This window comes from Phyllobates terribilis, unplaced genomic scaffold (assembly GCF_046119375.1).
Source record: "Phyllobates terribilis strain yellow unplaced genomic scaffold, ASM4611937v1 Scaffold_5__5_contigs__length_657084704, whole genome shotgun sequence".
Lineage (NCBI taxonomy): Eukaryota > Metazoa > Chordata > Amphibia > Anura > Dendrobatidae > Phyllobates > Phyllobates terribilis.
Window position 1 is genome coordinate 10,643,405 of NW_027362765.1, and position 13,389 is coordinate 10,656,793.

Genomic DNA, 13,389 nt, shown 5'->3' on the forward strand with positions numbered 1-13,389 from the left:
TGTGTGTACGAGGTGTACGGAGCGGAGCCGCGCATGTACGAGGTGTACGGAGCGGAGCCGCGTGTGTACGAGGTGTACGGAGCAGAGCCGTGTGTACGAGGTGTACGGAGCAGAGCCGCGTGTGTACGAGGTGTACGGAGCGGAGCCGTGTGTGTACGAGGTGTACGGAGCGGAGCCGTGTGTGTACGAGGTGTACGGAGCGGAGCCGCGCGTGTACGAGGTGTACGGAGCGGAGCCGCATGTGTACGAGGTGTACGGAGCAGAGCCGTGTGTGTACGAGGTGTACGGAGCGGAGCCGCGTGTGTACGAGGCGTACGGAGGGGAGCCGCGTGTGTACGAGGCGTACGGAGCGGAGCCGCGTGTGTACGGAGCGGAGCCGTGTGTGTACGAGGTGTACGGAGCAGAGCCGTGTGTGTACGAGGCGTTCGGAGCGGAGCCGCGCGTGTACGAGGCGTACGGAGCGGAGCCACGCGTGTACGAGGCGTACGGAGCGGAGCCGCGCGTGTACGAGGCGTACGGAGCGGAGCCGCGCGTGTACGAGGCGTACGGAGCGGAGCAGCGCGTGTACGAGGCGTACGGAGCGGAGCAGCGCGTGTACGAGGCGTACGGAGCGGAAACGCGCGTGTACGAGGCGTATGGAGCGGAACCGCGCGTGTACGAGGCGTACGGAGCGGAGCCGCGCGTGTAAGAGGCGTACGGAGCGGAGCCGCGCGTGTACGAGGTGTACGGAACCTCCTGCTGGGCAGAGACGCCGTTTCCCTCACCGCTGCGGCCCCGGTCCGTCATCATCCAGCTCCCCTGCACCTGCTGCTGCTGTTGCGCGCACCACGCACAGCTTCCCGGGCACTGTGCTTAGGCCGCGCGCGCCGTCCTAAAGAGTCCCCGGCCAATGGCCGGAGGATCACTCCTATATAAAGCACCTCCTCCAAAATGGAGGTGCCTGTGCAAGGTTGTTGTTTGTGTGCTAACACTTTCCTCAGCCCTCAGGTCCCGCTGCCTGTCAGCCGTGCCCGCCAGCCTGTCTGTCAGCCGTGCGCGCCAGCCTGTCTGTCAGCCGTGCCTGCCAGCCTGTCTTCTCGGATCACCTGTCAGGCCACCTGCCGTGCTCGCCAACCCAGATCACCCATCTGGCTAACTGCCGTGCCCGCCTGCTTGCCAACCCAGATCACCCGTCTGGCTACCTACCGTGCCCACCTACTTGCCAACCCGGATCACCCGTCAGGTTACCTGCCGTGCTCTCCCGCTGTACCTGCCAGCTTCAGCCCTCTGACCCATGGGAGTCGCCTGCTCTCACACAAGGTCGGTCCCAGAATGGCACCTGGTCCACCTGCCCGGTCCTTCCTTGGTTCACGGAGTCGACTAAGCTGCCGTGCGTCCAGGGTCGGTCCGAGTAGGCACTTAGTTACGCCCATTTGGTCCCTCCTTGCATCCCAGCATAGATCCGTAACAGTTTGCACAGGCCATGGAACCTGGTGGCTCCCAGGCTCCTTCACTCTCTGACCTGTACCAAGAGGTCTCTCGCCAGAGATCCCAACAGGATACTATCCTTTTCTATCTGCGGACAGTCAACTCCCACCTGGACGCGCTGTCCACCCCTACTGTGTCCGCCTCTATCCAAGCGGCACCTCAACCCTGCGGCACTGTGGCACCCGGCTTTGGACCCCGGCTCTTAGCGCCTCCACGTTTTGGTGGTGACCCCGTACTATGTCGGGGCTTCATAAATCAGTGCACGCTGCACTTTGAACTCCTGGCACACCACTTCACATCCGACAGGGCCAAGGTGGCGTTCATCATGTCTCACCTCACCGGAGAGGCGTTGGCGTGGCTTAACCCTCTGTGGGAGAGAGGGGATCCTCTGGTGTCCGATCTTCAGGCTTTCCTCGCGGCCTTCCGGAAGGTGTTCGATGAGCCCGGACGAAAATCTTCTACTGCCTCCTCACTTCTCCGACTCTGCCAAGGTAGTCTCACTGTGGGCCAGTATGCCGTACATTTCCGAACCCTCGCATCTGAACTTGCCTGGAGCAATGAGGCCCTGGTGTCCACCTTTTGGGAGGGCCTTTCCGGACGGATCAAGGATGAGCTAGCCGGTCGTGACATACCTCCCTCCCTGGACGACCTGGTGTCATTAGCTACCTGGATTGACATTCGTTTCCTGGAACACGCTAAAGAGATGACCCATGAGAGGAAACCTCTGCGACTCGCTCCCGTCCTCCAAAAGTCCAGTCTCGCAACCTGCACTCCCCCGGGTGTCTTCTCCAGAGCCGATGCAAACTGACCAAGTCAAGATGGTCAAGTCTCGCCAGGAGACCCGTCGTGCAGAGGGGAGTTGCTTCTATTGTGGAAATAATGAGCATCTTATCCACTCTTGCCCGGTGAGACCGGGAAACTCCAGTCTCTAGAACCGCTCGGAGAGGTCGTCCTAGGCAAGAGTTTTTCCTCTCCGCCCTTGACTCTGTCCGTTTCCGTTACCAGTGGTGAGACCCGCTTTTTTGAGACTACTCATCTGGATTCCAGAGCCACTGGGAATCTCATCCAACAGGCCATTGCGGAGTGTTTTCAGATTCCTACCATATGTCTGGCGGACCCTTTAGCAGTCTCCTCTGTGGATGGAAAGCTTCTCCCTGAAACCATCTTGCTGGTCACTGAGCCGGTAAATCTTCAGGTGGGAATGCTGCACTGTACTTTTACGTACTGTCCGGTCTCTCTCATCCCATCTTGCTTGGCTTGCCTTGGTTACAAAGACATGAGCCCGTCCTGAACTGGAGCTCGGGAGAGGTGCTCCGTTGGGGTCAGGAATGCCATAAGACCTGTCTGGTTCCAGTTCGTCCTGCTCGACCCCTGTCTACTCCGGCTAACCTACCTGGCCTGCCAGCACCCTACTGGTCCTATGCGGACGTTTTTGATAAAAAGGAGGCAGAGACACTACAACCTCATAGGCCGTATGATTGCCCCATCGACCTAATACCTGGTGCTTCACCTCCTCGCGGGCGAATCTACCCCTTGTTGCTGGCCGAGAAAATCTTGCTAGGGGATTTATCCAGAAATCCATCTCTCCGGCTGGAGCAGGATTCTTCTTCGTCAAGAAGAAGAACTGCTCTTTTCGTCCTTGTATCGACTATAGGGGCCTCAACCAGATTACCATCAAGAATAAGTACCCTCTGCCTCTCATCTTGGAGCTGTTTGACCGCCTAAAGGGCGCAAAGGTCTTCACTAAACTTGACCTGCGTGGGGCCTACAATCTGGTCCGGATCCGCCAGGGAGACGAGTGGAAGACTGCATTCAACACTCGGGATGGTCACTACGAGTACCGCGTGATGCTCTTCGGTCTCTGTAATGCTCCAGCCATCTTCCAAGAGTTAGTAAAATATATCTTTCGAGATCTCCAGTATTCCTGCGTGGTCGTGTACCTGGACGATATCTTGGTGTTCTCCCCTGATCTGCCCTCTCACCGGAGGGATGTTCGTCAGGTACTGCTGAGGCTCCGGAAGAATCGCCTGTATGCTAAGTACGAGAAATGCCTCTTTGAGCAGACCTCCCTGCCATTTCTGGGGTATATCAACTCGGAGACCGGACTGCGGATGGATCCCGAGAACATGTCTGCCATCTTAAAGTGGCCCCGACCGGAGGGGTTGAAGGCTATTCAGCAGTTTCTGGGATTCACTAACTATTACCGCCTCTCCATTCTTCATTTCTCCTCCCGGACAGCTCCCATCCCTGCTCTTACCCGTAAGGGAGCAAATCCCAGGGAGTGGTCTCCTGAGGCAGAGAATGCCTTTATCTCTCTTAAACAAGCCTTCTCCTCAGCTCCTGTTCTACACCGTCCTGATGGCAATAAACAGTTCTTCCTGGAGGTTGTTACCTCTTCATCCGGAGCTGGAGCAGTGCTCACCCAGAAATCCTCGTCCGGGCGAATGGTGACCTGCGGCTTCTTCTGCAAACTCTTCTCTCCGGCCGAGCGTAATTACTCCATAGGAGATCGAGAGCTGCTGGCCATCAAATTAGCGCTGGAGGAGTGGCGCTACTTGCTTGAGGGGGCTCTGCACTCGGTGGTCATCTACACTAACCATAAAAACCTCACGTATTTGCAGACCGCCCAGAGACTTAACCCGCGTCAGGCCAGATGGTTTTTGTTCTTTGCTCGATTCTGCTTCAATCTCCATTACCGCCCGGCAGACAAGAACATTAAAGCCGACGCTCTATCCCGCTCTTTTCTGTCTTCCGAACTGGAGGAGGAGCCTCTACACATCATTGATCCCTCCAGAATAATGACTGTTGCTCCGTTTGACCTGTCTCATCTACCTCCTGGTAAGACCTTTGTAGCGGCTCAAGATCGGAAGAGGGTCTTACTCTGGGGCCATTCATCCAAACTGGCTGGCCATGCCGGCCAGAGGAAGACACTTCTGCTCATTGTCTGGCACTATTGGTGGCCCACCCTGCGCAAGGATGTTGTGGATATTGTCTCGACTTGTTCCTCTTGTGCCCGTAACAAGATACCTAGGCATCTTACAGCCGGTCACCTCCTTCCTCTTCCCGTGCCTTCCTCTCCGTGGCAACATATTGCAATGGATTTCATCACGGATCTCCCTGTATCGGCCGGTTGTACAGTCATTTGGGTGGTAGCCGACCGCTTCTCCAAGATGGCTCACTTCATCCCTCTGCCTGGTCTTCCGTCTGCACCTGTGCTGGCTAAGGACTTTATCTGACAAATCTTCCGTCTCCATGGCTTACCCCTCCACATTGTCTCTGACCGAGGAGTTCAGTTCACTTCTCGCTTTTGGAGAGCCACGTGCAAGCTGCAGGATGTCTCTTTGGATTTCTCTTCTGCCTATCATCCTCAGTCCAATGGTCAAGTGGAAAGTATCAATCAGATCCTTACCAGCTTTCTTCGGCACTTTGTCAACGCTCACCATAGCGATTGGGTTGAGCTCCTGCCCTGGGCCGAGTTTTCCTATAACAACCATGTGGGTGAGTCCTCTGCTAATTCTCCGTTTTTTGTGGTCAACGGTCAACACCCCCGGATTCCGTTTCCCGTCTCTGCTGCAGTGGACAATCCTGCCACGGAGTCTCTCGTCAGTGAATTTTCTGTGATTTGGGAGGACACTAGATCTGCGCTTCTTCAGTCCTCCGAGTGGATGAAGAAGCATGCTGATAACAGACATCTGGATCTGCCTCAATTAAGTCTGGGAGACAAGGTCTGGCTTTTCTCCAAATATGTCCGTCTCAAGATACCATCATATAAGTTGGGTCTGCGGTTCATCGGTCCGGTCGAGATTCAGAACCAAATAAATCCAGTGGCTTACAAGCTGAAACTCCCGGCCTCCTTATGGATTCCCAACTCCTTTCACGTGTCTCTCCTGAAACCTGTTGTCCTTAATTCTTTCTCTGACGATCCAGGTACCGCTCCAGCTCCAGTCTCCGCTGAGGACGTCTTTGAGGTAGAGAACATTTTGGCCATCAAGAGGGTAAGAGGAAAGACTTTCTTTCTTGTGGATTGGAAGGGGTTTGGAGGTGCCAGTGCAAGTTTGTTGTTTGTGTGCTAACACTCTCCTCAGTCCTCAGGTTCCAGTGCCCGCCAGCCTGTCTATCATCTGTGCCCGCCAGCCTATCTGTCAGCTGTGCATGCCAGCCTGTCTGTCAGCCGTGTCCCGCCAGCCTGTCTACCCAGATCACCTGTCAGGCCACCTGCCATGCCTGCCTGCTTGCCAACCCGGATCACCCGTCTGGCTACCTGCCGTGCCCGCCTGCTTGCCAACCCGGATCACCCGTCAGGCTACCTGCCGTGCTCTCCCGCTGTACCTGTCAGCTTCAGCCATCTGACCCGTGGGAGTCTCCTGTTCTCACACAAGGTCGGTCCCAGTGTGGTACCTGGTCCACCTGCCTAGTCCCTCCTTGGTTCACGGAGTCAACTAAGCCGTCGTGCAACCAGGGTCGGTCAGAGTAGGCACTTAGTTACGCCCCTCTGGTCCCTCCTTGCATCCCAGCACAGAGGTTCCACCACCCGGATCCGTAACAATGTCATGTGTGGATGTATTTTAATGCATACCTGAAACACACTGCTTCTTTGTACAGCATCATGGGAAAGTCTAAAGAAATCAGTCAAGATACCAGAAAGAGAATTGTGGACTTGCACTTGTCTGGCTCATCCTTGGGTACAATTTCAAGATACCTGAAGGTGCCTCGTTCATCTGTACAAACAATTATACGCAAGTACAAACAAGATGGGAATGTCCAGCCATCATACCGCTCAGAAAGGAGATGGGTTCTGTGTCCCAGAGATGAACATGCTTTGGTGCGACATGTACATATCAACCCAAGGACCAAAGCAAAAGACCTTGTGAGGATGATGGCGGAAGCTGGTAAGATTGTGTCAATATCCACAGTGAAACGAGTACTATATCAACGTGGGCTGAAAGGCCACTCTGCCAGGAAGAGGCCATTACTCCAAAAGAAACATAATAAAGTCAGATTAATATTTGCAAATGCACACAGGAACAAAGACCTTAATTTTTGGAGACATCCTGTGGTCTGATGAAACTAAAATTCAACTTTTTGGGCATAATGACTATTGTTACGTTGGGAGGAAAAAGGGAGAAGCTTGGAAGCCTAAGAACACCATCCCAACTGTGAAACATAGGGGGGCAGCATCATGTTGTGGGGTTGTTTTGCTGCAGGAGGGACTGGTGCACTTCACAAAATAGATGGCATCATTAACAAAGAAGATTATGTGGAAATACTGAAGCAACATCTCAAAACATCAGCCAGGAAGTTAAAGCTTGGGCGGAAATGGGTCTTCCAAATGGACAATGACCCGAAGCATACTGCCAAAATGGTAACTGTAACATCCCTGGCGGCATGCTTGCATGGTGCACCACCTCCCACCAAGCAAGACGGCAACCTTACCCTTCAGTCCAGCCTGCAAACCGTGTTCCAGTTCATGCTGTGTACATTCCTCTTGTCTGACTGCTTAGGGCGGCGGCCCGGTTACTTCCTGATTCCTATAGCTGCTGTGGGCACACCCCTAATGCGTCTCCAGCCTATTGCTGTCAGTCACTGTATATTTGAACCCCCTCCACCCAGAAGGAGGTGCCTGAGCAACACCTTCATTCAGTTTGTTCTTTGCAACTGTATTGCCAGGTCCTGTTCTCTTACCTGTGTCTTCTAGTCTGTTCCACCTTTCTGGGGGCTGCATTCCCAGACCTGTTACCTGTTACTTCTAGTCCGTTTCCGCCATCTCTGGGGGCTGTATACCCAGACCCGTTTCTGTATCTCGCTGCAGTATCAGTTCCTGTCTGAACTGTCTCCTAGCCTGTTACCTGCTTTGTCTCTGTCCGTACCCTCCCTTTTTCCTGCATGGTCTGAACCTGCACCTAGCTCCAACTCGTTGTCTCTGTACTTCTGTTTGTGAGTTTTGTGTCCACTATCTACTTTCCCTTCCTCTGTATTTACCTTCTGTGTTCTAGTCATCTTTCTGTATTTTCCTATCTGTTCCATGGGAACAGAGCCCTGTCCTCTCTGCCTGCTTCGTCAGCCCTGCTCTGCTCTGCCTTGTCCACCGCTCTAGCCGTTCCTTTCTGCTCTGTCTTGTCTACCGCACCTGCGGTTTAGCTCCGCTCTGCTTGTTCTCCGCGTCTGCGTTTTTTTTCTCTGCTTTGCTTGTCTACCGCATCTGCGGGTTTTGTTCTGCTCAGCTTGTCTACCGCATCTGCGGTTTTGCTCTCTGCCTTGCTTACCGCTCCGGCGGTTCCCTTCTGCTCTGCCTTGTTCACCGCACCTGCGGTTTAGTTCTGCTCTGCCTTGTCCTCCGCTCCGGCGGTTTCGCTTTACTCTACTTGTCTACCGCATCTGCGGCTCTGTTCCTGTCTCTCAGTCTGTACTGGACTCTATCCAGCTTGCGCTCCAACCTGCTAGTACCTACCTGTCCGCACTCCAGCCGTGCTTGCTAGTAATCCACCTGTCTGCACACCAGCTATGCTTCCCAGTACCCCCCCTGTCTGCATACCAGCCGTGCCTGCCAATACCCACCTGTCTGTATGCCAGCCTAACCTACCTGTTCCTGCATTCTCCGGTGTGGGTCAACAGCTGTGACCGGGGTCTGACCTGGTGTAGCACCTGGTCCCCCTGCTCGGTTCCTCCTTCGTTCACGGAGTCGTTAGCCGCCGTGCGACCTTGGTTGGATCGGGTTGATACTTAGTTACGCCCCTCCAGGCACTCCTCGGTTCATGGTACAGTGAGGTCACTAATCACACGCCAGTCAGTCCGGGCGCGAGCGTAACAGTAACAAAGTGGCTTAAGGATAACAAAGTCAATGTTTTGGAGTGGTCATCACAAAGCCCTGATCTCAATCCTATTGAAAATTTATGGGCAAAGCTGAAAAGGCAGGTGCAAGTAAGGCGACCTACAAACCTGGATCAGTTAAACCAGTTTTGTTAGGAGGAATGGGCCCAAATTCCGACCAACTATTGTGAGAAGCTTGTGGAAGGATATACCAAATGTTTGACCCAAGTCATTCAGTTTAAGGGCAATGGTACTAAATACTATTGAAATGTATGTAAACTGTTATATAATATAAAAAATGATGGTAATTCTAATTGACCTAAAATGGGAAAGGTTTATTCAGTTACACCAGTTTTGTTAGGAGGAATGGGCCCAAATTCCGACCAACTATTGTGAGAAGCTTGTGGAAGGATATACCAAACGTTTGACCCAAGTCATTCAGTTTAAGGGCAATGGTACTAAATACTATTGAAATGTATGTAAACTTTTACAAATGTAAAAAATGATGGTAATTCTAATTGACCTAAAACGGGAAAGGTTTATTCTGATTTCATGTCAGATATTGAGAAAAACATGCATATGTGTCTTTTTCTATAGTGGATGGAAACTTCTGGTTTCAACTGTATATATTGTATCATGTGCCCCCAAATATCTGTACTTTATTCCTCATTGGTTTTGAGTTAGTTACTCAAATCTATACCCCTGATGTCAATACAATGCAGTTTTTTATTCTAAGGCCCCGTCCCCACTATCAGTATTCAGTCAGTATTTTTTCTCAGGAATGGGGGATAAATGCAGAATTGGTGACTTGTTTCCATTATACCTTTTTTCTGATTGTTCCTCACCTGGTTTTGGCTCCCACTCCTGAGAAAAAATGCTGACCGAATACTGACAAAATACTGATAGTGGGACTGTGGCCTATGATCGCTAGTGTTTCTAGTTAGGTAAGGATGAGGTTGCTTTATTATTTAACTTTCATTGCAGGGGACATTGGCTTCATCTGGAATGGGCATTATAGTAAGTAGGGTTTAATTTAGAACAATAAAAGGTGTCTGTGTTTATTTCAAATAAAATATTTTATTCATGGTGTTGTTGTAGTTATTTCACATCTCACTTTCACTATGGTGTTATTAACGGGGGTGTCTCATAAACGCCTCTCCATTACTAAGCTGGGCTTGTTGTCAGCTGGCCTTATAAGCTGACATCAACCCCAGCCCTATAATCCCACTGCCACCGCTACAGGGCAGTGGGCAGAGTGGAGGCTAAGTGCCAGAATTGGTGCATCCTATGGATGTGCCATTTCTGGGGCGGCTGAGGGCTGCAGGTTCTAGCCTCGGAGGGGGCCATTATTTATGGCACCTTCCTAGACTATTAATATCAGTCCCCAACTGTCTGCATAGCCTTTGCTAGCTGTTAAAAGAGGGGGACCCAACGTCATTTTTTGGGGGGTCGCCCATTTTAATAGCCTGTAAAGTAGCCTGGGAAGCTCCGTGGGTATTACCCCCTTCCCAGGCTTCAAAAATCTGCCCCAGCTGTCTGCTTAACCTCCGCTAGAGACTAAAATTACGGGGGACCCCACACCAAGTTTTTTTAATAAATCCTTTAATTTAACAATAAATGATAAGTACAGTAACCAACACAGTCACTGTACTAATTCTATACATGACTGACACGTTTCTGTCTATCTATTCTATGTGCATAGCTATTCTTTCTATTCTAAATTGTTGGGCACCAATGTATTGTAACTGTATTCGGCTGATGAATTGCAGGCTTTTAAAGAGACGGGTGCGTGAGAATCAGATGCCATTCGCATGGTCCGAGTGCTGTGCGTGCGATTTTTTTTCACGCACCCATTGACTTGCATTGGTGAGTCTCGTCCGAGATACGTGGCAAATCGCAGCATGCTGTGAATTTTTTCTCAGCCCAATTTCAGCTGCGAAAAAAAAAAATCGCAGATGAGATGTCACTCATTCATTAACATTGGTCCGAGTGCAATTAGATTTTTTATTGCTCGTTCCCAACTAAAGCAGAGAGGGAAAGCGCGCGGTGGATGCTGGGCTGTGATGTGCGGTGAAACCCCGACCACAGCTCATCAATCAATGGGGAGTGTGTCACTTGCTCACGTCCGACTGCAGCCGGAACTTGACGTGACATCAGCGGATGTCTGAGCCGGCTCCAGCCGGGGTCACGTGATTCCTGGTGAGCGGCCAGCAATAGCAGCCAGCAATAGCGCCGCTCACAGGCAATAAAGAACAAGCAAGGTATTTACAAAAAGACTTGTTGGCACAATTTAAATCCATGGGGGCAATGTTAATAGTAATGGACAACCTCTTAAAGCCCTGGGGGGAAGTCGAAAGGCATCTTTTGGTAGACAGTGACTTGGCCAAAACAGTTGCTAACCGCAGACGTAGGAAGGTTTCTATCTTTTGGGTGGGGGATTTTGTGCAGTTGTACTCAAAAAAAATCTGCGCTTAAAGATCATATCTAGAAAGTTTGCACCTAAATTTGAAGGTCCTTATCAAATTATTAAAATTTTAAATCCTGTAACAGTTCAGTTGCAGCTTCCTATTGCCTGGAAAATCAATAATTCTTTCCATTTTTCTCTTTTAAAAAAAATTGAGGGGACCTGAAGACATAATTGAGGTGGATTTGGAAGGGTATCGGGTGTATGAAGTAAGGAGAATTCTTGATTCCAGGTGGGTCAGGTACCGTCTGCTTTATCTCGTCAAGTGGAAAGATTATGGTCCTTAAGATAATTCCTAAGTTAATTTGGGGTGTTATGGATAAATATATGTATGATTATGGAAGTTATATGAAAATGGAACTCCATACTTTTATGTATTAAGAATTGCAGACAATCCAAAATGCCCTCCTTCTGCCCGTACCATATTGTACCAATAACCTCATATTGATCAAAGATCCACATACTACGTGGAACATGGAATTATGGAAAATCCCTAATGATTATTGACTAACATATTAATCTGATAATAAGAGCTTGCTAATGATCTTTGTTTCTTTTAGGGAAATTACAGAATAATAAAAGATAAGTGACTATCCTGATTGACCTTTGAACCTTACGTGCAAGACGGACTTAATTGATTTGATTGAGAGTTAGCTTGACTTAATTGTTTACATATTAAAATAATGACCCATTAGCGACAGATGTCAGCCATAATTATGAGATAAGGCAATGAGGTAATGTGTGGAAAGGTTCCTGATTTTTCCTATAAAAAGCCTATTTGAGACACTACTCAGTGTTCATTTGTGATTTCTCCGACCGTATAGATCCTATATACAATTTGGCGGCAGACAACTAAGACGAGAACACACACATTTTGTGTGCCCCTAACGGGGTGATCTTCATGCGATCAGATAGACAGATTATTGGGTAGAGCTGGGGAAAACCCAGCAGTCATGGTACACGTTGGTACCAATGACAAAGTTAGAGGGAGGTAAAAGGTCTTTAAAAACGATTACAAGGAATTAGGAGAGAAGCTGAAGTACAGGTGGTGTTTTCAGAAATACTGCTGATTCCACTATCTCACTAGAAAGTCAGCGGGAACTTAAGGAGATAATTGTCAGGAAGAAAGGGTTTAGGTTCATGGAGAACTGGGCTGACTTCTCTGTCGGCTACAGGCTGCACCTCAATGGGGAGAATGTAGATGTGCTGGGGAAAAAATGGTCAGATGGATGGAGGAGCTTTCAAACTAGGATCTGGGGGGAGGGAGGGTAGCTGTACAAATAAGGGGGTAGAGTAGACAGAGAGTGAGACATTCAAGGAAAGTAAGGAGGCGAGTAGCCGTAATAAATGTGCTAATTGTATTAAATGTCTGCAGGCAAATGAAAGAAGTCTTGAAAACAAAATGAATGAATCAGAGACTCTTAGGTCAGCCACAGATTACGATGTGGTGGGCATTACAGAAACCTGGTTGGATGAAAGCCATGACTGGGTGTCAAACAGAGGGTATCACTACATTCAAACGGATAGGAAAGAAAAATAGGTAGAGGGGTGGGTATTTTCGTTAAAACCAACTTAAGACCTCAAGCTCAATGACGACATAGGGGGCAGCTTCGACAATGTACAGCACACATGCCCAACTCTTGGTGATTATATTTGACACACGACACCAGAACCACCACACCTATGTGGGGCCATTATTTTGCATGGAGGACTTTGTGGGGCCCATTGTACTGTATGGAAAGCTATGTGGGGCCTATTATACTGTATGGAAAGTTATGTGGGGCCAATGGAGGACTATGTGTGGCCCATTATTCTGTATGGAGGACTATGTGGGGCCCATTATACTGTATACTGGTTGGTCCATGACTTTGTCCAAGTTTTTCATTTTGGCCCTCTGCATGTTTTGAGCTTTACATCCCTGATGTAAAATCAGTATCGGTAATGTACATGGAAATGGCAATAATGGAAAGCTGCTAATTGGACTTTGCTACAAGCCTCCTAATATAGTTGAACATGAAGAGGATGATATGCTGCAACAAATTAAAAAGGCAACAAAAACAAGTCATGGTCAAAACTGTTGGCTCCCTTGAAATTGTTCCAGAAAATGAAGTAATTCTCCCAGAAAATTATTGCAATTACATGCTTTGTTATACACGTTTATTTCCTTTGCGTGTATTGAAACAGCACAAGAAAACAGAGAAAAAAAAGGAAAATTGAACATAATTTCACCCAAAACCACATAAAATAAGTCAGACAAATTTATTGATACCTTGCCAAAATTGTGGGTAAACAACTTTGTTTCAAGCATGTGAAGCTTGTTCAAACGCAATTGTGGCAAATAACAGGTGTGGGCAATATGAAAATCACAACTAAAACCAGATAAAAAAGGGAGAAGTTGATTCAATCTTTGCATTGTGTGCCACACTAAATGGAGAAAACAGAAAAAGGAGAAGAGAACTGTTTGAGGACTGGAGAACCAAAATTGTTGAAAAATATCAAAAATTTCAAGGTTATAAGTCCATCTTTAGAGATCCGGATGTTCCTCTGTCCAATGTGCGCAACATGATCAATAAATTTACAACACATACAGTCAAATATGGTGGAGCTTCAAAGATGTTTTGGGGTTGTTTTGTTGCCTCTGGTCAGGTACC

At 49.2% G+C, this 13,389-nt stretch overlaps 1 pseudogene; it reads right to left on the bottom strand.

Moving 5' to 3' along the window:
* The window catches only part of LOC141270597 (uncharacterized), a 48,043-nt pseudogene that overhangs the window by 28,891 nt on the left and 5,763 nt on the right, over nt 1-13,389 (bottom strand).